This window comes from Oreochromis niloticus, linkage group LG13, assembly GCF_001858045.2.
Source record: "Oreochromis niloticus isolate F11D_XX linkage group LG13, O_niloticus_UMD_NMBU, whole genome shotgun sequence".
Classification (NCBI taxonomy): domain Eukaryota; kingdom Metazoa; phylum Chordata; class Actinopteri; order Cichliformes; family Cichlidae; genus Oreochromis; species Oreochromis niloticus.
Window position 1 is genome coordinate 29,855,733 of NC_031978.2, and position 27,857 is coordinate 29,883,589.

A 27,857-nucleotide genomic window follows, 5' to 3' on the forward strand; every position below is an offset into this window, starting at 1 on the left:
GCATAGTTATTACTTAACTGTTACTGCCAACTAGTGGCTTAGTTGAACACATCCACTCTCTCATTATATGTTGGGACCAGTGGTAAATACTCACAATGCTTTAAGAACTGCAAAACTGTCAGTCTGTTGTATGGTCTTAACTAAACTGTTGCATTTGGCAGGTGTAATGAACCTTGTAGCCTCTAGGAGGACTTGGTGAGTAGTTACACTGTTGCGGAACTTATATTTTACCCTAGGCATTGAATTTAGACCATTTCATACACAGGAGGACCTCAAGGCCACCCTGCCTGCAAATTCTGAAGTTCATGAATTTTGACAAGGTTACAAGTGTTTCTTCTTTTTCTATTTGACATGTTTCATAGCTATGGAGCAAGAAACATACATGGAATAAGGATATGATGTAGCTGAAAATCGATATACCCTTGGCTTTACACCATTTGCTTCAAGTGTGCGTCAGAGAAGCATGAGACGTTTCATTTTGTGCACCAATTCTTTTGGTCAGGCTATTATCCCCCTGATAAGTCCACATACCTCCTCTAATCAAATGGACACTCATCCTTGGGAAAAGAGAATATTCAGTCACTCAAACATTCAGTTATTACATAATAGCTCAGTCATAATGTTAATTTTATGGGGGTATTATTGTAGGCAAAACACTGTAACTGAAGCCACCAAAAAGGAATCTATTACACTTTTGCACGCTAATTAATTAACAGTCCTTTTTTTCATTTTGGGGGACAAAATTTATGCACATAAGAAGAGTTTCTGTCCATGTAAAGGAACCCTTTAAGGATAAACTAAGGAGCTTGGAAAGAAAAGCGTCTGGACTTCTTGAGTTGCTTGAAGACGTTTCACCTCTCATCCAAGAAGCTTCTTCAGTTCTAAGGATCAGTGGTGGAGAGTCCCAGATTTAAACCTAGTGGGAGTTTCCCCCTTTAAGGATAACTCGCCAAACTTTACAGTTAATTCTAGGTAGCGTACAGCGGTAGAGCGCAAAGGAAGCAGTAGACATGAAAAGAAGGTGAATGATTTCTGCGCAATCTCAGTCTAAATACATGAAATCAAATTTATATAAAGCTATTTTAAAAGCCCCATAAATAGCTACTAAATGATTAAATGAAACGCTCTGCACATTAACTTTCTAAAGTGTAACAATTATTTTTACAGGACTAGTCATCGCTGGTGAATCCTAGCAGAGCACTAACACACTGTTCACAATAAAGCTGGAGTTCCACTTTTTCTAAAACGCATATAAATGTCTGCAAATCTGTGTGTTGGGTAGGTCACAGAGACTTGCAGAGCTGACCAGTGTAGATCATTATCCTCAGGAAAATGCACATCTGGGCACTGAGCAAGGTGATTGGTGCATTCTCCTTTTGGGAGATCGGTCTGCAAAGAAAAGACACATACCAATAAAAGATGCAGTTGTATGAAGTGTTTGTTTTGGTGAAAAAAATGTCATAAAAGTTCTTGTTTGTGCCACAGTGTCATAAAATCAAAAGCTTTAGCAGAAGAATCTTTTTGGATTTTAGATGAGAAATGAGAAATCTGGCCTTGCATCTCAGGGCATATCTTCTTTTTTAAAGCCATTGCACAAAAATTGTCAGGCACAAAACGGCAAGTTTCACCTTGCCTGGCCAGTACATACACTACAAAATCAGCTTCTTCTTCTTTTTTTTTTTGTCTTTCCTACTCTACAATGCTTTACATTTGTTATTTCCGTGTCTTTTCTTGAGATCTGCTACATACCTTGTGTAAGAACATACTTTGCCAAATAAACCTTAAACCAATTGTAAATGATACCTTCTTGGTTCCAAACATGTCTGGGATCAGAAATTATTCAGGGGAGACGAAGTTTACTTGTGAGCCCTGTATTTTTTTATGACTATCATTATTAGCTGAGACAATCTCCACACCAGGTGCACTTACAGAAGTTACAGAAGTAACTAGGAAAGAACACTTGCTTTTAATAAATTGTAAATATATTATCATATTACTAGCAAACCATTATGGTGTTCCTGATAGTGTCAACAGAAACTATATATATGCTTCATGAAAGGAGACTTTATGGCAGAGGTGTTCTTTTTAAGGTGTTGGGTGAAATTATATTTGATCATGTTCACAATTTTAAAAGGCACAATACCTAACAACTTAATAATTATACATCCCCGCATAAAATGACAAAATGTGGCAAAACACTGGCTGAACTTTTTGCTTCTTATTGGATGGCATACACCTTTAGTGTTAGATGCAGAGAAACGCAGATTAAGTCTTAGAAATCACAAGTAACCATCTGTTAACCTCCATGACCACAAATAGCCCACTGAAGAACAAGAGAGGCCAGTGGAGAAAAAAAATACAAAAAACTGAAAAGAGAAGGGCGTGAGCCATAAGTCACAATAGTTACAACCTTCCACCCTATTGTTTGGTGCCAAACCAACTCTTAGACTACACAAAATGCTGCATACCCTGCCAGCCCCTCAAAAACACACTCCAAAGCATTACTTTTAAGTAACAAAGCAAAGGAAAAACCAAAACGACAGTAACAGAGAGCCACGGAGTGGAACAAAAGAAGGTTTGCAGATACCAACTAAAGAAATCACACTTGCCTACAGCTCATTAACCACACTTGCCTTACATAAAGCACTTTTATTTTCAATTATTTCTCGGCATTGGCTGTTTTTGAAGCCTGCTGAGTCATTGGCTGTTCTGCTCTCGGTCTGTCCGGTGTCGCCCACGCTGTCACATTAAGACCCCGACTCCAAACGCCGAGCAGGTGGTGGAGAACATTAGGTGTCCATGGATCACATAGCAGCACAAACAGCACATCACATTTTCATAAATTACATAAGAATATGGACAATGAAGCAACAGAAAACAGGACAGCAGAGTTAGAAGGTGAGAGTGTCTCAGTCTGGCTGTGTGCGCGTGTGTGTATGTGTGTGCGTGTGTGCGTGTTTGTGTGTACACATTTCTGTGCATTTATGAAAAAAAAGTTTGCCTTTATCTGTGCACGCAATTTTGTGATTGTTTTGCTGTCTTTACAGTTTCTGTGCGTTTGTGTGTGTCTGTGGGTGTGTACCTATAGAGCTTGGGAACTGCAATGGATTCTGGGTAGTTGCAGATGTGCAATACCAACAGAAAGATAGATGCCAACAGGCAATAAGGAGGAAAACACACTAGCCTGTGTTAGTGAAAAAAAACCTCAGATGACCCGCTGATACAGAGAGAAGCTAAACAATAATAATGTATATTTTATTAATCCCATAGGAAGTTATGTGGTCCTCTGCGCTTAGCCCATTGACAGAGTGAAGTGAGTAGCTACCAATCCAGCGCTTGGGGAGCAGTGTGTAGAGACGGCACCTTGCTCAAGGGTTGCCATTCAGTGGATTTGAACTTCCAACCTTCCGAGCTATGGGGCAAACACTCTACCTACTGAGCTATCCCTGCACCGGCATGTGGTAAAGTAGTGTCATTTTGGGGAGTTATCCATACAGCTATTTAGATACAGCTAAGATAACTAAAAATTCGATGGTGTATAATGTAGCAACAGCCCTATGAAATGTAACTACATTAGTTGAATGTGTTATTCCTGCTTGTTAAATTAGTTTGTAATGTTCACAATTTAACATTCAAACCCAAAAGCAGTATCTGCCTCTGAATTTTGCATAATCAAGTCGGACTTGTGTGAACAGTGGTCCGATAATGCATTCCACTGGCGATGTCACGATCTAGCTCTACATGGCTGGCTGCTGTGGTCGTACTGTATTTGTGTCCCTGTCCCTGAGAGTGTGTGGGCCTGTAAATAGCTGTGGCAGCTGCACTGCTACTGTAATGCTATGTGTGGCCCTAGAGGGTCCAGATTACCAGATGGCCAACACATTACTGCCAACACTTACAGCAATATTAAACACACACACATACACACATAAGCCAGGGGGACTAAACCTCTGAAGGCCTTATTTCAGGCCTGGGCCACGGGTAGAGCATCAGCCCACTGGCAGTGCCCCTCTTCTGGGTAAACGTCTAGGCCCAGACAGCCTGGCAGCCTGCAGCTGCCGGGCCTCACGCATGCCAGCTGAAGACTGCTGGGAGTCTGAGTGCTTGTGTGTGTGTGTGTGTGTGTGTGTGTGTGTGTGAGATGGTGTGTTTGCCCCAAGCTTGTGTGAGAACTCCCCTTCCTCTGTGCACCACAGGCTCTGATCAGTGCTTCTGAGAGTCTGGGAGATTTGTACTAAGTTGTAAAGTTGTCCACATGAAACTCATGGTGGCCGCCTAAAACAAAAGCTTGTTGTTAGCCAAAGAAAAAAAAAAAGTTCAAAGACTCTGTGTGTGTCTGTGTGCACGTGTGTGTGTGTGTGTGTGTTTTCGTCAACAGATGTCGGCGTACATGTCGGTCCCTTGTGTATGAGACTGGGAGTTTCTGTCTTACCTGAGGCTGCTGTGCAGCTGTCCTGAGCTCATCTCTGTCCCTGCCACAGTCACAGAGTGTGTAAACTGGTGTGCGTGGTTGGGGATATTAGCAGGAGGGGCAAACAAAGACAGTAGATAGGGTCTCGTGGTGGAGCTGGTGTTTTTCATGTATTAAAGAAAAATCTAGTTTATTGTAATGTGGGTCTTATTTGTGTAGTTTTTGACATTATGACTAATCTCATTAATGGAAACATCTGCATACTAACTCCAGACTGAAAATATATTTCAACAGATGCTGCCAGTCAGAGCTTTGTCAAATCAAAAGAAATGACAAATTAAGTTGTTAATATGGAAAACCAACCTGAAGGACATAGATATCAACACTGTTCAGTGGGTTTAAACACTAAAAGTAAAATGCCTAAAGTAATAACATAAATGAACTTAGCTGGTATACACCTGTGTGGGAAACTAATCCTGTGAGTCCTAGGACGCACTCAGCATCTCACATATTTGTTAATTACTTATCAAACCAATTTTCACAAAGGCAGCTTTCACTGGAGAAGCATTGGAGATCAATGCTGGGGTGCGTATATTGATAACACTACATGTGTACTGTGCCTGATTCCACCGGAACTGAAGAATCTACAAATCAGAGTGGTTAAAGGAGCTAATCTTTGGGGATCAAATAGAGAGCGTCTGTGGTCTGTATGATATTTTGGAATATCCATCTGTTTTGACAGCCTAAATGTTAATTTTAGAGCTCAAATAAAAATAAAATAAAGTAATAGTGACATTTGAAATTATTTATTTATTAAGCAATAGAATATAGTTTGAGTTAGGAATCCATGGTGCTGTGAAAAAAGTATCTGCCTCCTTCCTGAGCTCTTATTTTTGCACATCTGTCACATGTTTAAGACCAAAAAGAACACAAAAGCTTTTCTCATATTTGTCAAAAAACAAAAACAAAACAACAACAACAAAAAAAACATAATTCCCAAATCTTTTGAGCAAATATTTCCTGAACTGATGAGACAAACGTTGAACTTTTGCATCTTGTTACATCTAAAATGCTGTGTAAAAGTTACACAGCATTTCATAAAAATAACATCAAATCAACAGTCAAGCACGGTGGTGGTAGTATCATGGTCTGGGGCTGCTTTCTGGCTTCAAGACCTGGAAGATTTGCCATAATTGATTTAACCATACATTCTGCTCTCTGCCTATGTGTGTGGAAAGAAGAAGAATATCCAGCCATCAGTTTGTGGCCTGAAACTCAAGCCCACTGGGACAATGATACAAAACACACCAGCAAGTCTATGTCTGAATGACTGATTGAAGGTTTTTCTTTAGCCAAAATCTGCCACAGGCTGAAATGCTTTAGCATGATCTTAAACAGGCCGTTGATACTAATTTTGAAGCCCTTTAATTTGAAAAATGTCCCTGTCTGCATGCAAACACAAAAAAGACTAATGCTCTAATGCTGTCAATTTCAAGCCAAAGCAACAGGTGACAATAAAACACTAAACCGTGGAGAAATGTTGACCAATCAAAAACCTTCAAACATTAACATGGTGGATAAGTCTGATGTGAAAAAGGAGATGTCTGATTTGATTCAGCAGCTCTCTCAATTCAAGACAATTTTCTCCTATTGATGATAACAGACACTAATATTAAATTAACATTCCATTTAACTGCTAAGTTTGTGTAGTTGCTGTTAAAAAAAATAGATAAATAAATCATTTGACTGTCCTTAGGCCGTACTAACCTCTTCTCATTTCCAGAGCAGATACTGCAGTTATGTCAAAGCCAAAGACATCTTGGAGGTGTCTTTTGACAACAATCATAAGAGTGTCATTTAGATTGAGAGCTTAGTGTTTTGCAAGTCTTGGGTGAGCCATCTAGGATTTTGGGTTCAGTTAAAAATTCACTTGTCCATAACTTTTATTACTTGGAAAAACAGCCCTTCAAGGTTTCCTGAGCAAGTGTGTGTATGTGAGGATTTTAAAAAACACTTCCTCACTGACAAAACAGGACTATCTGACACTGTGGGACTGAGGACAGGTTCGCCGTGTGAAGCATCTTTGTGAACGTGAGCTCAGGGCTCTGTGGGGTAACGCCATCTGTTGCGAGACTGTTCTTCTCGTCACTGAAGAAGTTCTTTATGACTGGAGGGAGGTTATGTTTTTTCATGATGCACGGTGAATCTGGAAGCAATCAGATGAGTCCCTGATGGTATCGTGTCATGGTTACAAATCCAAACTTAGAAAGAACCTAAAAGAACTTTTAGGAACTAAAGTTCTGTACATGACAGAAGTATATAATCTGAACTCAATAGACACAAAGCCCTTGATAAAAATGAACTCAATAAAATTATACCAGATTATCTCATCTGTTGTCTGTTGTAATGTCTGAGTATTTCTGATTTGACTGTAAAGGCCAGGTTTATCACTTGAGTGTTCTTCAAATGCCAGTGATGTTTCAATATTATTTAATCACCAGAAATAGATTTAAAAAATGGGATTTTACATATTTTTATCTTCTTTAGTTCATGTGCTATTACCTGTTACGAATCCCAGTAATATATAATCACGGTAGCAGTATTAAAGTGGGAGACAGATAAAAGCATAGATGACAGAAATAAAGGAAATCCAACCAATAGAAAAAAAAATCCAGAAGCGAGGTATAAATGGAGGATGAAGAAAGGTGGGGGTTCTCAAGCTTTACCCCTGACACCTCCCTGCAAAATAGCATGATAATTTTTGTAAAGGCCTAAAAAGCTGCGTGCTTTTGGATTTACAGCTCAACTATCAGTAGCCACAAGCTCTGGCGCGAGACGCTGTGACAGGTGTACGTTTCAGCAACTTAAACAGGGCGGATTAAGCCACTAGTGGCTCCTCTTCATATGCATTCCTTATGGGAGTTAAGGCCATTTGAAATGCAGGGCCAAAGGCAAGATTACCGGCTCATAGGCCCATGGAGAGAGGTGTGCTGCAACTAAAAGCCTGGATTTGAATAATTGTGGCAGGGCTTAGTGCCTGGAATCAGCACAGAACAGAACCAATGGATTATTACACACACGCACGCACACACACACCAACTTTGGAAGGCTTAGACTTGTCTGACTCAATAACTCTCAGTATCACTGTGTGTGTGTGTGTGTGTGTGTGTGTGTGTGTGTGTGTGTGTGTGTGTGAATGCGTTGTCGGTGGGTTGGTTTGTGTCATATCTCTGTCCATGCCATAATGTAAACACATGTGACTGATGTTCTGCTGCTCTGCTGTTTATTATCCACATCCAGAGTGTGTGTGTGTGTGTTAGCATGTGTGTGTCTGAGACAGATCATAGTTCTACAAGCCCGAACTTGTGTTTGCGTGTGTGTTCATGTGTGAGCATAGATGTGTGTATAAACAAGTGTGTATCCGTAGTGCGAATGACTGAATTTGTGCACATTTGCTTCTCCAAGTGTGTGTGTGTGTGTGTGTGTGTGTATGTGTGTGTGTGTGTGTGTGTGAATGCCACCACCTAAACACAGCAGAGCCACTGTTCCAGCTCCGTACGTTTTGACACTGGTTGAAGGCTTAGCAGCGCTCGAGGTGCCAGACAGACCGACAGATGAACAGAGGGAGGGAAAGAGAAACTGAGGAGCTGCAAAAAAGAAAAAAAAAAGAAGTGGTGGAAAGAATGGATAATGAAGGGAATGATGAGAGGTGGTCCCATATGAGTTTTGGCGGAAAGAGAGAGTGAGGGGAGACATTCAGTGTATTCAACCTGTTTTAAAAGGGGAGAGAAAGGGAAGCAGAGCAGCAGGTGTGAAAGGGGTGGGGGTTGGGGGGCTGGGGGTTCACCTCTGGGAGGTGGAAGGGAGGGGCAGGTAGACAGACACTGGACTGATTTGTATCTACGAATATATAAAGACTGCCTTTTAATGTCTAGTAGCTGTAAGAGGGGAATTATGAAATACTCTACAGGTAGAGCATTTCTACTCCCATGTTGGATTGCAAAGGTGGCACAGCGGCAAGAAGGTTTCTTGAGTGATCTACGGCTGGGGCCTTTCCATGTGAAGCTTTAATGTTCTCCCTGCGCCTACGCGGGTTTCCTTCAGGCACTCCAGACCCACAGTCCAAAGACATGCATATTAGGTTAAATGGCAATTAATGAATGGGAAGCAGAATGTATGGTTAAATGTTCCTTGCAGTCTAAGATAGTGGTCAGCAAAATTAGAAAACTGGATTCATCAGTGAATTATATCCCAGAGCTTCTCACTTTTATTCAAGGGCCAGTCGCTGGCATCAGTGCCTTCATCATCTGGGACCCTCCAATACAGTATGACCACATGAGGCCAAGCACTGGTTCTGAATATGGCCCTATGTAAAATGCGTACCTCAGGCTGCTGGAGACAGTAAACACTTCTGTAAAACATTAATTAAGGAAATAGTTGCATTTTTTTATTCATATTTAGTGTTGTGTTGTGTTGTGTTGTGTTGTGTTTGTTGGGGGCGATCGTGGCTCAAGAGTTGGGAGTTCGCCTTGTAATCGGAAGGTTGCCAGTTCGAGCCCCGGCTTGGACAGTCTCGGTCGTTGTGTCCTTGGGCAAGACACTTCACCCGTTCCCTACTGGTGGTGGTCAGAGGGCCCGGTAGCGCCAGTGTCCAGCAGCCTCGCCTCTGTCAGTGCGCCCCAGGGTGGCTGTGGCTACAATGTAGCTTGCCATCACCAGTGTGTGAATGGGTGGATGACTGGTTGTGTAAAGCGTTTTGGGGTTAATGTCTAGTAGCTGGAAAAGCACTATACAAATACAGGCCGTTTGCCATTTGTAACATCATTAATAACAATGAAAAAAAAGATGCACAGAAGTTGTTACAGTTATGCTGCAATAGGTGTAGGCTGCTGGGGGATTCCCATGATGCATTGAGTATTTCTTCTCCAGTCACCTTTCTCACTCACTATTTGTTAGTAGACCTCTCTGCATTGAATCATACTTGTTATTAATGTCTGTCTCTCTTCCACAGCATGTCTTTTATCACGTCTTCCTTCTCTCACCCCAACCAGTTGTGGCAGATGGCCGCCCCTATATTTTCTGCCGGAGGTTTCTTCCTGTTAAAAGGGAGTTTTTCCTTCCCACTGTCGCCAAAGTGCTTGCTCATAGGGGGTCATATGATTGTTGGGTTTTTCTCTGTATGCATTATTGTAGGTAGGGTCTACCTTACAATATAAAGCACCTTGAAGTGACTGTTGTTGTGATTTGGCGCTGTATAAATAAAATAAAATTGAATTGAATTAATTGAGTGTAATGGACCTGGATGGATGGTGACTTGGCCCAGTGTACCCTGTCTCTTGTTCTGTGACAGTTGGGATATTTTCCAGCCCCAGGATGGGTGGATGAATGTTTTTGCTTGTAAATTTTGTTTTGTAATTGTAGTGTCATTCATAACATTTAAAAATGACTGTGTTCCATTCAGGTGAGCTGAGAGTGTCACTGCTGTGTATGCTGTCTTATCAACAAAGCTCAAATTTAGGTTTTGATTTCCCAAAATGATGACAGACAGAGCAAACTATAGCTCTCATCTTCACTGCAGGCCTATATTTTCCAAGGGTCACGATATGATAGTTGTTCAGTGTAAAAATGTTTAATTGGATGTCATTTATCTGAGTGTGGAGGTAGCTGTCTGATGAAGGGGCATAAGACACTACAACAAAGGGGAAAAAAATAAGAATAAAATGGATGTGATAAAAGATGAGCCAAAAACAAAAAGAAGAGAAAAGAAGTAAAAATGAAAAAGAGCAAAATGTTGACTGTTAGGAAGTTGGTTTGAGATGTTGGACCTGTGTGCTTTGAGACCCTGAAATCCCAGCATATGCAAAACAGACACGGTGTGTCCTCACTTTTTAAATGGTGTGAGCGACACTTTGAATCGAGGCAGCATCAACACCTGCTACCGCAGCTCAACCAAGGAGAGGGAGAGAGACAAGAGGGCAAACACCAATTGTAACACTCCTGAGCTGTTCTGACACAACCATGATATGCATCTGTACACATACACAAATGCAAATATACTCACAAAACAGATTTTCTGATGAATGTGGTAAAGAAGCTACGTAGCTACTAGGGGTGCAACGATATTCGTATCGATATTGAACCATTCAATACAGTGCTTTCAGTTCGGTACGCATATGTATCGAACAATACAACATTTTTTATTTATTTTATCAACTTTTCTTCTGACGATGCTGTCTGTGTTGAGAGCTCAGTGGATCTGCGTTCGACTACTCCCCCTAGGCTGCACTGTTGAGCGCAGATCCACTGAGCACAGCGCAAGCTAGCGAGACAGAAGTTAAGCTCGTTGCAACATGGCAACTGCCTCAACGCTACCCGAAATTGAACCTCCCTCACCCTCATTCAGATCTGGCGTTTGGAACTATCTTGGTTTTCATGTGAAGTATGACCCTGAAGGTAAGCGCGTCATGGACAAAAGTAAAACAGTATGTCGGATGTGCCACACAATGCTCAATTTGTGGGAACTAGTGCGTTAGCGCAGTTAGCTTGTTAACATGTTGACGCCATCTAGCCCCAAGCACGGGGCGATCCGCGGTAACTTGTTATGGCGTTAATGTCATTTTAACGAGATTAACGCTGACAGCACTAGTGGGAACACAACGAATATGACTGCACATTTACGCCGACATCATCCTAGTGCAAAGACAAGTGGAAGCAGACAAAAACAACAAGCACGCATGCTACAAACTTTACCCGAGTCATTTAGACAGTCGTTAGCACATGATTCTCCTTATGGGGACCTGATATGTTTAATATGCTGCTGAGAATATAGCCCAGAAGAAGGGTATAGTACTTTTATTTTGAAAAGAGCCATTTCTCTGTAATAAACTCTCTTTTCCAAAGATGAGTGATTTCTCGATCAGATAGATTTATTTTTTTTTATTTTGTTGTTTCAGCAACATTAAATTTAAAAACTGTACTTTTGAGTTAAAATATATATTTATAATTTTAATAAATGATAAATTAAAAAGGCATAAACATTTTTTTGTATCAAAAAAATATCGAACCGTGTCACCAAAGTATCGAACTGAACCGTGAATTTTGTGTATCGTTGCACCCCTAGTAGCTACATAACCAACCCTGTCACAGTCACTGCTGTGCCACAGCACACTGCAGTGGCATGGGAACTTTATGGTGATGAGCTAATGATGATTTTTATTTAATTATATTAAGCTACTAGTATGTGTATTTTTGCTTGTGCTTAAAGTTTTGTTTAATCTACTGCTATTAAAGCAGCATGGTGGCTCTATGATTACTATTGTTTCCTCTCCACAAGAGAACTGTGGGTTAAAAGTTCTTTGGGGTTCTTTAAATGCTTGAGAATGTTGAAAAAAAAAAAACATGGATAAGGTCTTACAACATTTGAACCAGTAATTCCAAATTGTATGGACTAAAAGTACACTAGTGTGGTTTAACGCAGATGACTTTTTGATTTGATTAATATGGGGGGGGGGGGAGTCCAGTAATCACAGCTTATATTGGGCAAGAGGTGGAGCACATGATCGACATGTTACCAAAGACAGTTAAATGATATTCTGATTCTCATAGTTCTCTACAGTTCAGAAATATGCATCGATAAGTCAGTTTAGGAGACTCCTGCGAGACAAATATTTCAAACTGCTCATAATTACGGAAATTAAAAAAATAAATTCAAAAAACTGTTTTCTTCTTTAAAGCCCTCCTTGATTTTTACTCAAATTTGCTTCATTTGATTTGACAGCTCATACATTGCTCTTACAGATATTTTCTTATTCTTCACTGGGTTTGTTTGTCTTCCTTGTGTCCCTGGATTTGAGACATCATAAACTTTGATGAGGTCCCACTAGTGTCTTTATTTTTATATTCTCCAAACCTATAAATTAAAATAAAATGTAAAAAATTGTCAGTTTGATGAGGTGGACACATCAATGCCTTCTCTTGTCTTTGTTTCCTGTCACACACACAGATAGTATAAGTCTCTATAACAAATTATAAAATTAAGTGTGTATTTCATCTGATCTGTAACTATTTTCCTCTTCTATTGAGATCTGAACATTCTTATTCTTCTATGTTTTTTTAATTTGTGGAAAATGGTAAGTTTGGAGGCCAGGGAACATGTGGGCTTGAATGGCTGAAGAATCAAGTGTGGGGCCTCTATTCCTTTTATTGGACATAGGTCAAAGGTATCTAAAATCACAGGCTCCAAATTACTTCTTGTCCCGGAGATGTAAAAAGCTGGCTGTCCAAGCAAACAACAGCTCTGAGCTCCTGCGTTATCTGCAACATGACTATAATAGTATCCCAAATAGTCTCTGCAATTGGCTATGCGCCTTTCTCTGGGACGCTCTGAGTCGCTGAAGACAATGTATTACAGTCAGGTAAATTCATAAAAGCCGGAATAATACTGAATAGCAATAAGTGAAAGAAAGTGACATGGTTTGAGATTGAAATGAGATGAAGAAGATGGGCGAAATCATTCATTTCTTACCCTGGCAGATGAGCTCGAGGGGATCTTTGATGAGGAGGGCTATTTCAATTCTACAATGGGAAAGATGGAGACTTGCGCCTATTGTGTGAAGTATGAGGAGCGCCATCCACCCTCCAAAAAGGGACATCTTTTATTAAGGTGTGACTGCACTGTCCCTTTTTTTATTTTGGAGAGGATGATGGTGTGGTCTTCTCTCTCATCTTTCTACTGGACCCTGTCTTTTTCACAGGTCCCCAGACAGAGTCATGTAAATCTATCAAGTCATCTGAGAGAAGCACAGGCTTTGAGTGTGATAATGACTTACAGAAGACTACCAATGGGGAGAGGATGTGGCTGACACACACACACATGCATGCAAGCATGCACACGAACAGACACCAGTGTACCATCTACACCTCTGTACTCTAAGCTAGCTGAGCAATCTCCACACTCATCTTGTCCCTAACCCCCCACATAGCGTGCCAGCTGCAGATTGAGGTGGCAGCGCACGTCATAATGTGGTAGAAGGGGGGCTGTCGGAGGGCACTGCCAGTCCTACTGGAAGCCCGTGTACCCAGCCTGAGTTGCAGGTCTCAGTGGGTAGCTACAGGGAATGGGCCAGCCAGGGTGGTAATAGAGTAAATAACTCAAATGAGGCAGAGTGTGAATTACTTCTCTGATGGGCTGGAGGGGTCCCCACTGTGAATCTGACCAGGGGGTCCAGCTAGGATGAGACTCAAAAAACGTGGGGAAATGGGTCCAGGATGTGGCGAGGTAGCAGGGGGTGGCATGTCAGCAGGGATAGAGTGTGTGAGATATTTAATACAGGTGATGATGGAGGGGAAAAATTGCTTTAGGCAGCTGTGCTGCAGCAGGTTTGGACGAACCTCAGCAGCCCCAGGGATGGACAGTCAGACAGAAAAAAAGGGAAATACAGAGATGCATTCTATCGTAAACGAGCACTTTGTGGAGTTCATACTGGCTTATTCTTCCCAGTACATATATAGATATAGGTATTTAAATTCCTCAAAACCCTTCTGTGCCATACAGTCCACTAAAGAAAAAAAATCTCACGGGCTATGGAGCGTATGTAGATATTGTGAGAATGAACAGAACTTGTAGCCCTGTGGAGCCTAGATACCAAGCACAAAAAGAAACTTCAATGCCAAGGGATGATTGAAAACCACTTCAAAAATGAACCTGCAACCTTGGGCTACAAAGGGAAGCATATTGCATGAACTAATACAACTAGGAAAATATATGAATACATTTTCCTTCATTAGGTGACCTCGAACTAGGTTACATGGTCATTTCTATTCTGTGCCGACCCTCAAGTTCACAGACGCCTCAGAGCCACTGACGGGCAAACAAAGACTTCAATGACAGTCCCTCAGTGTAGGAAGACTCTACTTATCATTTCAAAGGGACAGCCCCTTTCACCCTTCCAACTCTATACCAATGGACAGGGTGCACTTGCAGAACAAAAAAGTCCAGTTGGGAACTCAGGTCTTGCAGCTGAAAACATGAAGCATCTGTCATCTCTGTGCTGTGTTTTTCAGTGAGAGGAATGACATGAGTCAGTGGCCAGTGGTTTTTCCTGTTTGTGTTCTTGTCTTGACCTTCAAGATCATCCATAATGTATTGCAGTAGGTCTGTAAAAAAGGTATGAAAGTTAAATGAGACAAAAGTTGTTGGATTGTCTGGCAGCAGAAGCGCATCTTTGACAGGCAAATCTCCGGTGTGTGTTTAGGAGGAGGATATGTAAATGAAGGCTGCATGTCAGTTTCGGGATGCTGAAGGCGACATTTTAGAAAACTGTTCCTCTGATCTCGCAGAAACTTGCTAGACGTCACAGGTGCAGTCGACTGACCTTACCCTCCATTTTTCTTCCACAGCCCTTGCCCTTCATCCTTCAGTCACAGTTTCCCCCCCTACAGTGGAGCCTCTCTGACTCTCTGTGAAAGTTTTCTTCATCTAACTTTCCCTCCTCCACTGTCTTCTTACTGCAAAGTACAGCTGGACAAGACAGGAGAGGCTCCAGGGAGAATCCAAGAGGCAAAAAAAAGGCTTACAACACAATCAGTATTCAGCTGCCCCGCTAAGACAGCACATAAAGTTCTAACAGTGATGGCTTCCCTACCGAGTTGTTAGATCCATTTTCTCCAGGTCTCAAATTGAATGCAGGTTCCAACATTAGAAGTTTGCTTAAATAGAGCTCAGATGGTGGTTGCAAAGCCTCCAGTAAGAGAGATCTCTGCTGAGGGAATATATTTCTTTGTTTGGTTGGATTTCAGGTGGATAGGCAGTAAGCCATGTAGTGTGCAGGTATATCCGGAAGATATGAGACTCATAAAGTCCCAGTTGATGTGGGTTGCAGTGTTGGGTTTCCTCTGTGTGGGTGCATGTGTGCATCGTTGTGTGTGTGTGTGTGTGTGTGTGCGTGTGCGTGTGTGTGTGCGCGTGTGTGTGTGTGTAAGTACAAGTAGCATGTTGAATTTGAATGGAGCAGCAGAAAAGAATCATCATAATTTTCTCTGGTACACAAACAAGAAGGTGGACGTGTTCAAGCAAGGTGTGATTTGTGGGCGTTGATGGCTGTGTGAAGGATGAAGAGGGAGTTGGAAAGAAAATTACTCAATTGGGAAAGCTGCATTTTTTTATCCTTTTAGAATATTTTTAGCAACACTAGATTTTTACCAAGACGTATCAGAAAGCTTTTGGACAGGATGTTTATCAGTGATGATATAAAATCAAGCTGTGATATAGAATGCTTTATTTTTAGAATGTTTTATTTATATAACACCAGTCACCTCTATGCACTTTAAAGACCTTACAATAACACAGAGAAAGCCCCAACAATCTGATGACCCCTTATGAGCAAGCTTTTTGGTGACAGCAGAGAGGAAAAACTCCCTTTCAACAGGAAAAACCTCCAGCACAGCCAGGCTCAGCGAGGAGCAGCCATCTGCCCTGCCCAGCTGGGGATGATGGGAGAAAGACACACTGTGGAAGAGAGCCAGATATTAATAATGACTAATGAGTAAATGCAGTGTGTAGGTGTGGTCCTGGCTCACCTGCAGGGGAGGGGTGGTGCAGTGAGCTCAAGGGGCGGTGCCAGGCAGGTGAGAGGACAGGTAGTATTGATGGCACTCTCTACTGTTTTTAGTGACACTGGAGTGCAAAGGAAGAAGGTTTCGGGACATGTGCATAACGCCAGGGAAGAGCAGCAGTGGGACGTGTGTGAGAAAGCACACTGCTGTGTGGCCAGGAATAAAGGAACGTTCTGTGAACACTGTGTGTGTTCACAGAACGGCCTTTCTACAAATATACTACATAATATAGATTTATTTAGATTTGGATTTATAAGGTGCGATACCTTACAATACAGGACCATAAAATATAGGCCACTTACTGAGCAGTTACTTCTTTGTCACTGAATACTTCTGACAGGGGTTTTTGTTGCAGCTGTCTGTACCCCTGCAAAGGCTGAACCATGAAATAACTGCCAGATCACAAAATGTAAAAAAAAAAAATAACTGGATATTAAATATCAATTTAAATATATGAGTTTTATTTTTTATCATTTTTGCTATATCTGGAATTTTTGTGGATTTTATTGCTCACAGTAGCATCACATGTATCTGATTGTATTTGAAAAAAATCACACTGATGATGTATCAAAAATCATACACTTGGCATTACAGGGCTACCTTTTGGGAGGTTTCAGAACAAAGACATACAGCCATATATAAAATAGGAAGTGATTGCAACAATTAGTTGAACTGATACCGCGTCACGGTGACCCCATTTACACCATTTCTATATAGGTGACATCTTTTTGATGATGACGTTCCTCATATCTTTTCTTGTAGTGGTGCTTTTGTCAAAGTAAAAAGTATTGAGGAAGTATAAAGTTCTTTCAGCTGACAGGACTGATGTGAAAAAAGGGCATCCGACAAGGACACCAGTAAACAATCAGCCCACACTTTTTTGAGAGATCTAAGGTCAGATGTGGACTATATTTACCTCCCCGCACTCGCAGGAAATGGCTGCCACTCGCTCTCTAATGTAATTACAGTTGTTTGCCTGCTGTTGTATCTGTGAATGTCTGTTTGTCACCAGCGCTTCTTTCTTCTTCCTTTTTTTCCCCAAACTAACACCAAATATCCTCTGCTTAATGGTGATTGAAATATGGGTGCTGCCTGTCTCAGCAACCACTTAATGTCAACATGTCAGAGGTATCAGGGGGGAACTAAGTCCAAAACTACTGGACTGTCAAATCACAAACGCCACGGGGAACAGATTTCTCAGGGATCTGCAAGCGATGAAAAGAATCAGCGGAGGTTTTGACAGGGATTTCATTTGGTATTGCTCATGTCTCCAAATTAATCCCGCCACAAAATTATGGTTTCTTTTCATCCCCAAAGTCCCATTTCCATGGCTACAGTGTAGGGGAATCTCAGGGAGGGGAGGGTGGTCAGAAGTAAAACACAAGGAAGAGGAAAAAGAGGCGCTTGTTCATCTTTGATTTGATTTAACGTTTCAACTTAGACAAGGAGGGAAAAAAAAGCTGACTGAATCTAATCTGAACAAAGCGAAAATTACATTTTTAACAGAGGTTTTATTGTTTTATGCAAAAAAGGGGGAGCCGGGAGAAAGAGTTACTCTGACAAAAAGATTCATTGGCTGGCTCGTAATTAAGCTACAAGTAAAGACATTTTAATTACTCCTGTTTTTTTCTGTCTCTTTCTGTTTCTGATGAAGATGGTGCAGCAGTGTGCAGGGAAATGGACCATTAACTATCCTCTAAAGCAGACACAGGCTGAGTTAAGCACATTTTGAGTCACTCCATTGCAGTGCACCCAGTTACCACATGAATGGATCCCATTCAGAGGACTTTGAGGGAATTTTTGAAAAGTTACATTTTTCTTTCTTTTTTGTTTAGCAGAAACCTGCTTGCATGTTTAAATTCTACAATAAAAGATTTCTAGTAGATGGCCGTAGCCAGACTTTCAAAGCCACTGCGGTCAGGAGATTCATAACAGCTGTCAGCAGAACAAAAATCCCTTTTTCTATATATGCTGGTAGTCGTCCAAAAACTTCCCACAAATCTGCGGTTGACTTTGTCACCATAATGAGGTCTTAAAACCAACATTGGTTTGTCAGAGAGCACCAGAACAACTGCTGCTGCCGGGGCCAGTTGACCACCAGCTGGCTGCTCAAACTGACCATCTGTGGCTGTGCAAAGGGCAGCCCACCTGTTATTACTGGACTGTGCATGGGAACATGACGTTTGACCAAACAATATTCTGGCCACCAGAAACTGCAAAAATTCTGCCAAAAAAAAAGTTAAGCTTGTGAAGTTGGAATTATTTCTTTATAGGAGCTGGAAAAGTTCTGTGTGCCTGTTACTGGACTTTATTAAGAAGGAGAAAAAAGCACTCTGAAGACTGTAGGATAGTTAAAGAGTGTTAGTCTCAGTTTGCGGTGCCCCTGTGTACAGGTAAGGGAAAGAAATTAATAATGAATTTAGACTGTTTGTGGCCAGCGCCTTTCCCCTTTGGTCACTCAGGTTCCTGAAAATATTTTAAAATTATCTGCAAATGATTTCATTTAGGCTAGATATCATAGGCCATAGCCAGGAGCCATCATTGGACATATGCCACTGGTTTAATGCACTCTGACTAACAGAAAATAGATGCTCTAAAGGAGATCATGAGCAAGAGGATAGAGGGCTTTAGGAGGGTTTTAATATAATATAGACTACTTTGTTGGAGTTTTCATCTGTAAAGAGCAGGTTTCCATACAGTTGGAAGACAAAATAAGCCCGGAGTAATTTTGGTAGTTTTAGTTAGAGAAAATTTTCTTAAAATGTTTTATGGCAAAGTGCCTTTAAGATATATATGCATATTGAGCATGTTTGACAAGGGCTTGTGATTGCTAGATGAGAAATCACAATAAGAGCATCTCCAAAACTGCAGTTCTTGTGGGGTGTTCCCAGTCTACAGAGGTCAGTATCTACTAAAAGTGATCCAAGGTAGGACAGTGGTGAACCAGCAACAGGGTCATGGCAACCAAGGCTCACTGATGCAGGTGGGGAGGGAAGGCTGGTCGGTGTGGTCCGATCCAATAGACGAGCTACTGTACCTCAAACTGCAAAAAGGGTTAATGCTGGTTCTGATAGAAAGGTGTCAGAATACACAGAACATAACTGTTTGTTGTGCATGGGGCAGCATAGCTGCAGACAGACCAGGGTGCCCAAGCTGACCCCTGTCCAAAAGCACCAGCACATGAGCATCAAAATTGGACTCTGGCCTGATCAATCATGCTTTCTTTTACATCACTTGGATGGCCGGGTAGTTGTGAGTTGTTTATCCGGGGAACATGTCGCAACCGGATGCCTTATGGGAAGTAGGCAAGCCCACAGAGGCAGTGTGATGCTTTGGGTAATGTTTTGCTGTGAAACCATGGATCAGGCCATCCATGTGGACGTTACATTGACATGTACCACCTACCTATTCCCTGATGGCTCTTTGTGTGCCTTGCCACAAAGCAAAAATGGTTCAGAAATGGTTTCAGGAGCACAACAACAAATTTGAGGTCCAAAGATCTCAAGCCAATATGAGAAGTAGAAGAACACAAGGAGAAGTAACAGAATCACAGTGGGAAGAATCAGTGCAGTTACCATGGTTAAGAGACCGTGATGCATATTAATGGCATTTATTACACACCTCCCAGACATGTTTACTATCCAGCCAATTTGCTCTCTCCACCAAACCAACTCCCCAGCCTGACCTTTTGCCAAGCCTCCATCCATCCATTTGCTTTATATCCACCATCTTTCCTTCTTAGGCTTTTTTTCTCTCCCCTGTTGAAATTCACATAACACAATGAGACTAATTTTAGTGTATTTACCCGAAATCCCAAGCTTTGTTGGATGTAATTCTACTCGTGCTGTGCTCACTGCATGGCTGTGCATGTGTATGTGTGTGTCCTTAGTGTAGCCACTCTTTTTCCCTGGCATTGAACTTGACCTTGCATGACCCCAACGTAATGAGTGAATTCAAAACATCTCCCTTTGGAATGGTCTGCGTGGAGTGAGGAGGCCATATCTGCCTTCATTGCCTCTGCTGTTTGTGCGTGTGTGTGTGTGTGTGTGTACATTAACCAAATAAAGAGCAACGCCCATCCTACCTGTAAATACTACACGCACATCTTGACAAAAGCACATATTCACTTAGGCACATGTGGAGAGAAAAAGGACTACATTCAGTGAGCCACAACGTATGCTCAGAAAACAGCTGGAAGATGTTTGGCTTGTTTGAGACAAACAAAAAATTTAAACATGACAGTGTTAAAATGCAGCAAGCTCCACTAACAAATCCTTTGAATGCTTTAAAAAACAGAGAATTATTACTTAGGATGTGTTTCCATCTGAATGTCTCTGTTCTGTGACCTCACTGAACGTGAACGTGCATGAGAGAACACAGAACTGATAACTAGAAGCTAAACTACCTTTGACCATACTGTGCCTAAAGTGTGGTCAAAGTGATGCATTTATCTTTTGTGTTTCTATGGATGGAATCAGATTGAAAAAGAAAATTGAGAAAAGCCACAAAATCAAGCACAGTAGAAATCCCAGCATCCCAGCCTGTCCACATCACTGGAAGGCTGTGCTGATACCTTTGTGTATTTCCAATTAGCAAATCTTATATAAGATGTGATAATCAGGGTACAGTTACTGCAAACCACTTTACAACACACCTCCACCCCAGCTCCTCCTTTCAAGGTATACATGAGTCAGTCAACATCATATCATTGATGTCTGCTCTGTTCTGTAGTATTGCCCTCCAGGTTATGCTGCTATATATAAAGTAGCAGAGTTAAACTGCTAATCTTCTTGTGACTATGGTGGTCATTTCTGGACAAAAGTACAGTCAGGACCCATTTTTAGCTACTGGACTTTACTTTCTACTCAACGTTCATCCAGCACCAATAGTTCAATTTATTTCAGTGATTTTATATAAAAAATCATTTTATTAGATGAAGTAAAAACAGTTGTCTGTGTGAAACTGATGATGTGTAATAATCTCTTTTACTCTTGCAGTGTTTTTTTTTTTTCCACATTTGAGTATGTTTTTTTATTTATGCCCTTATTGTCACCTTTGAGAAATACTTTTTTCATTTGGGAGGATGGGAGACTCAAACCTTTAAAGACCATGTGTGTGTGTGTGTGTGTGGCCATACGCGTCCAGTGAACCTGACGGAGTGTGACGTTGAGCTGTGTTTGATCTTAATCTTGATCCCTCATCCGCTGACACTGTCACCATCCGTCACACACACACACACACACACATACATATAAAGTCATATCAGGAGGAGGAGCTAGTGACAGCATACTGAGGGAGGGCTTATGAATAATAAACAGGAATAGAGAGAGGCCAGGTACACGTGCACACACACACACACCCACACACACACACACATCCCCCTTATAACCTCGCCCCTGTGCTGCCCTCACCCTCCTCCTCTTGCAGCTTCCATGTTTATGCATGGCACCCTGTTTCATATGTATCGGCTGCATCATTCCCCCTGTTGTCACGGGAACTGATGACACAGACTGCATTAAGAATGATGACCCACCTACAGATTACTGTGCTGTTGGTACACACAAGCACACATCGCTGCATACAACAAAAAATAGAAAAATAAAAAAATACTCAAACACACAGTGACTGATGCTGAACACATTTCCCTGTGGGACCTGATAACACTAGCATGGCAGCCTACTGCCAGAAATGAAACAAAAGTAAATAAAAAGACAGTGACCGGCCCAACCCCCCCCCCCCCGAACACACACATACACACACACACACACAAAAATACAACCCCACGATGACCTCAGCTAGTAAACCCCAATCAAAAAAACTGCACAGTGCATTTATGCTGAAAACAGCAGCCTTAACTGTCAGTTTCCGTCACCGTGCAGTAACAAGGAGAACACAACCATGTGAAAAAGCAAATGAATATTTTTGATCTTTGCTGATAGATTGAAAAGACATTTGCAGTGGCTGAAATATGCAAAGCACTAAGAGCAGGAATGATGGCGCTACTGGAGCTCTCAAAAAAAAAACCTACAGTCATGAGGATGAAAGATGATTAATGAACATTGAAACTGAATCTGGAATTGTCTATCTTCAGTGATCAAATTCTGCATGAATAATTTTATTAAAATTTTTTAAACAAATCATTGTCCTTTTTGTTCATCAAAAAAATGTAATTATAAGCACTGAAATAAAACAAAAGTAGGAAAAAAACCTAAAGAAAGCACAGGTGGAATTCCAGAAAGAGTTCTAACAAATGTTATAACGTATAATAATTAGATGCTTTTAAACCCTGGGTTTATTCAGTTTTGCTGTACATAGAGCTAATTCAGTTCAGTTCAGTGATTCTGCAAAAAGTAAAAGAAGCAATCAGATCGAATAGTTATGTAAAACAAACAGGGCTACATAATACTAAACATACAATGAGTTCACTTTAAGTTAAAAAACCAAACAATCAAATTAAAACTTTAAGTTAATGTCAGTGGGATAGTCTTTGAGTCATTTCTTGAGGCTATTTAATAGAAAATCAATCCTGTACTCATAAATGCACATTGACTAGTATACAATTACATCTTCTACAAAACTCATGAATCCTAATAAAGTATTCTAGAGGCTACAAGCTAGCCACATACGTAGGATGCTAAAGGTGGACGAGAAGAGAACTTGTATGCTGTGGAGACTTAAGATATCGTACCAGTGTCTTATCATCGGAGAAGGGATGAGGTAGACACGAGGGAAAGAGACTACATATCTAGCATCTGGAAAAAATATCATCTTCATCCTCTTTACCTCAATCCTCATCACTTGAATTGAAGTCAGGGCACACATGTTCGTTTTTTTCCTGATATTGTCGCAGTTACTAATTGGCAGCAGATTAAACATGCGAACCTACTATGTATAAGCTAACGTTATGCCATCTAATGTTAGGCTTGAGTGTCCTAAAAATCGTATTTTTCTTCTTCGCACACAGAATTTTCTAGTAAACTGAATTCAGCCGACTGTAACCTGCAATCTCGTGACATCTAGTGGTGAGATTTTACACACTGTACCTTTAAATATTAAGCAAATGTCACGTTTAAAATTTTAAAAAGCTGGAACAAAGTAGGAACTAATTGTAAATTAACTGCAAATGAGTTCTGCTAATGTAAAAGAAAAAGATCCACTTAAAAAAAATAAATAAAAACGTCATATTTTTCTAAGTCTTTACTTTTTTTTATTGTTGCAGTGCTGTTCCCCATTCACTGCGCAACTACATGAACCCTGCTTTTAAGTCAAATTTCAGCAAAAACCCTGACGATGAACTTCAAAAACAGCTGGAGTTCAGTCACACACTGTAGCTGTAACTTAACACAAAACCATAAAATCAACAACAGTCCTACAAGTCTTTGTACACTAGTGTGGAGCTGTTTGTACTCACACAATTGTAGTATATAATCAAAAGAAATTATCATGCAATCAAATGGAAGAGAACATATTTAAACATGTAAACTAAAACACTGAAACGTGTTAATTTTTCTTTAAATACACTGTTAAATAAATTTAATCTACTGTGTTTATGTAACTACTCTCCATTTATGTGTTATATTATACACAAATTGTATGTGAAGATCAAGTTTTTAGTAAGCAATGATCTATCAGAACATTTTACGCTATGTGTTGTTGATACATCAGAAATATATTACTATCTAAGCAGCAGCTTGATGTTTTAGTGTGGCAGTTTACACAGTGATAGTAGTAGTAATCTCATGAATGATGAGATAGTTTTTCATAAAATGTTTAATATCAGTGTCCTTACTAGCTGAAACGAATGAGCAAAAATCAAAACATTCCCTAATAAAATATGGTGGAACAGAAATAGATGCACTATCCAATTTATACAACTGTAAAAATTCAGAAAATGTTTGAAATGATTGTGCTTCAGAAGTGTCTGAAGTCTGATTCCTGGACATGCTTTAGAAAACTGTAAGAAATCATCCAAAGTGAATCACGTGGTCGTTCTATGCCACTGTGACTTTAATAAAGGCACAGTAAATGTGACATTATGCAAATATTAATCATTGTCAAAATAAGTTAATAACCATGCAATATAAGTTTTTCATGTTAAAGTGCAGGCAGAACGGTGACACCGGTGATAAAGGTATTAACTTGCTGTTTCTCCACTTACGGCACTGTAGCAACATGGTGGCAGTGCATTGTCTGTCAGGGTGATTACGGAGCGAGTCCAACGCTGAATAAAAATGACAGTTGATGGTCGTGGCAGTGCTCATGAGAGATATGGGGTCAGTGCATGTGTGTGTATTGTAGATTGTATGGTCCACAGAATTTTTTTTTTTCTGTTTTGCAGCGAGAGAGACATGAAACTGTGGTGGGGAGGGAAAAAAAAGGTCCTCATTCTGTACCTCTCTGTCACTGTGTTTCACATTTCCTGTCACTCGCCAATATAATGAAGTTTTTCCCTCATTCACTCTTTTGTAGTCAAAGTGAGAGATGCCAACTGATCCTTCCTTTTCTTCTTTTTTTACCTCTTTTTTTCTTCCCATTTCAAAAGATGTGTCTGTCGAAGGGAGAGAATACATAATGTATATTACAGACAAGCAGAAAAAAACAAGACAATATGAATAATTAATAAGCTGCGATGCATATGTATAAACATTTCCATATCAAATAAATATCATATCTAGTGTTATGACTCATTTTTTAATGCTTTGAATACTCAATTACTCATAAGGTTGTCTGATCATTTGCAGCGGGACGGTCTCTTGTGCATGTCGTGATCAAATGACAGCAGCTTTAGAGCACAGGAAAAACTACACAGGTGAAAATAACAGCACTTGGAAATATACTAATTTGGAGATGTCCTCACAAAGTTCAGAGCAGATCTCAACTCTGTGCTAAAAATATGAGAATAACTTTTAGTCTAGTAATATAATCTGCAAATCTTCAGACGATTATAAAACTCATGGAATACTGTATGAACTAATAGCATGAAAGTCACTGCAACCAGAAACAGAAGATATGTTAAATGTGTTTAGTTTTTCCCTTTAAACATGAGACTGTGAAAATCTGTGAATTGTGAAATTAGGCTATACGAGTAAAAGCTACTAAGTTTAACAGTCTATTTGTCAGTATTCTGTGGATGGTGGCGTTTGTAGTCCACAATAAAAAAGTGAATAAAAAATGTAAGTCTCCGTGGAGTCCCAGTGAATGTTCAAAGTTCAAATGATATATATGTATATGTAGATAGATAGATAGATAGATAGATAAATAGAATTTTATTTCGAACATGCAAATATAATTGAAATAACAGAAAAAAGCAACAAAAAAAACCAAAACTTAAAAATCATCAAGTTTTCATGTATATATCTTTCTCTACAGAATGCGTGTGCTCGAAAAGGAGTAGGATGAAGTTTACACTTTTTTTGTTCCTACCCCCTTATTTCAAATTTCATTGCTTACAAATCCATATCCAGGATTCAACATTATTTGATCGTATATGGTTAACTATGTATATGTATATGGTCAGGGAAAAAATTATTTGGGGCCCAGCTGATTTTCCTCCAAGCTCCTCCTGATCAGTTCTGAGCTGGTTCCACACCGTTCTCATTATCACTGAAAGATTGGTAGTTGTTTTATGGTTCTTCCATTTGCGAATAATCACACCAACTGTTGTCACCTTTTCTGTCTATTCTACTTATTTCGTCCTACTTATTGGTCCAGTCTATCATCTGCACCTATGCACCAAAAGATAGTTCAGAGTACCCGCCTTCATGGAGACCCTCGGTGGGGTGCTTGAGGGTGCTCCACCTGGGGACTGTCGTCTTTTTGTTTTCTTTTAGACTTAATTGCTCATGTGGGAAACAACAGTTAGACCTGGAGGGGCGTGACTCGAAGGAACAGCCTCGGCCTTTGTGATGATGAGGTGGTTCGGGCCTCTGATGAGGATGCCTCTTGGGCACCTTCTGGGTGAGTTGTATCAGGGCTTACCCAAGACACGCTGGAGAGATTATATCTCTCAGCTGGCCTGAGACACCTTGGTGTTCCCTGGACAAGCTGGAGGAAGTGGTTGGGCAGAGGGAGGTCTGGGCTTCTCTACCGCAATCTGGTCCCGGATAAGCGGAAGAAGATGGATGCATATACTGTATTTACTGTATTTTTCAACCTGGTCTCCTTATTTCATCTGCATAAAGAGGTTATGAAATATGATTTATGTCTCTTTATAGTATGTGTTGCATCATTTGTGCTGACATTGTTGTGTTACCCTCCAAACCAGGGGTTTTGTGGAATTGGTGTAAAAATATAATGCAATTTGGACCTGTAAGTTACTCCACAATTAAGACAGCTATTTCTTTGGTAATTTATAATTGGTGTGGTTAGGAATTAATTAATTTGGTGAATTAATTGCCAAAGTGGGAAAGCCATTCACTGAAGTGTAGTTTCCGAAGGACTGCATGATGTGAGTTGCTGATATTCTATGTCCGAAAAAAAGAGGTTATTCAACAACATTGGCCTGTCAGCCAACACTGGCAGAGCAGATTAAACTACCTACATTTTTGGAAATATTTGTGGGTCTTTTATTTGTTTGTCTGCTTGCGTTTACTGTAACATCAGAGTGGCCCTCCAATGAGATGGCAGTTTCCAACAGTGGCCCCCAGCTCTTTTGAATTTGAGACCCCTGCTTTAAACAGAGTTACTTGGCTTCTCTCTTTTCTTTTTGTCTGCTCAGCATAAAATCTGCTGTTCATTATAGTTATGACCAACAAGGGTAAAAAAAATGCATATAGAAAGCTAGAAATCTACTTTATGTGATATGTGAATATTTTCAAATGTGCAATGTTCTAAGTGGATTTCATGTACAACATCACACTAAATTCTAGATTATATTATATTGTAGACATGGACAACTGGAGACGTGATGGCCAAGTGGTCATTCGTGTTGTACTTCTTTCAACTGCTGTTGCCAGTAACCATTATGAAATTAAAAAAGATTCACAATTTTCAGATGAACAGAAAATGTTTTCCTATATTTCTATGTGGTGTAAAATTCTGGAATAGTTTAAGTAACAAACAAACACTTATAAAGAGACCATTTTCACAAGGAGTAGGGCTTTAGAGTGGTGTTAATCACAGGGCGTAAATGTCAGTGCAAAAATGCAGGTTGTTGTTTAGGTTTATGAAGTTTACATCGTTTAATGTGTGTACTGTGTGTAGACTTGTATATAGTTATATATGCATACGGTCTAATTATATACTGATTTAAAGTGCTTTGTAAATGATTACATATAAAATAATACAGAGATAATCCCAAAAAGAAGATGACCCCCTATGAGTGAGAACTTGGCGACAGTGGGAAGGAAAAACTCCCTTTTAACAGGAAGAAATCTCCCCCAGAACCAGGCTCAGGGAGAAGCAGCCATTCGCTGCAACTGGTGGAGAGCAGTCGTTGTAGTTGGTGAATGGTAACAGAACTTCTTCTGCGTGGTTAAAAAAAAAAACAAAAAAATAAACACAATAGAGTCACTGATACGGCAAGTACAAAGGACAAAAATATCCTACTGTCATTATACTTTCCAGGAGTGAGAGTCACAAAATAAGTGTCATCTTTTAATGTTCATGGTAAATTTTGTGGAAGGGTAAATTTTACCCAAAGCACAATGAGGGAAAGCAAATCAAAATTTAAAACAAGATGGTCATATGACTTGCTTTTCCAGCCACCTAACAAAGACATTATCACTCTAATATGCCACAGCGCATGCCTCAAGGCACCTTCTGCTTATCTGGAATCCCAGTGGCCTCTGAAACAATGTATTTGATTCACTGGGAATCTCATGTATCAAGCTTT

The 27,857-nt window shown here is 40.3% G+C and overlaps 1 long non-coding RNA gene across 3 annotated transcripts in view; it reads right to left on the minus strand.

Annotated features, from left to right (window-relative positions):
• Positions 1-27,857, minus strand: part of LOC106098758 (uncharacterized) — a 462,577-nt gene that overhangs the window by 198,922 nt on the left and 235,798 nt on the right. For 2 of the 3 annotated variants that reach the window (XR_003213591.1, XR_003213593.1), the window contains one exon: positions 22,860-24,572. The exons of the other annotated variant lie outside the window; for it this stretch is intronic. This is a non-coding gene — a long non-coding RNA (uncharacterized LOC106098758). Of the gene's footprint in view, positions 1-22,859; positions 24,573-27,857 lie in introns of those variants that run through there. 3 annotated transcript variants of the gene reach the window in all.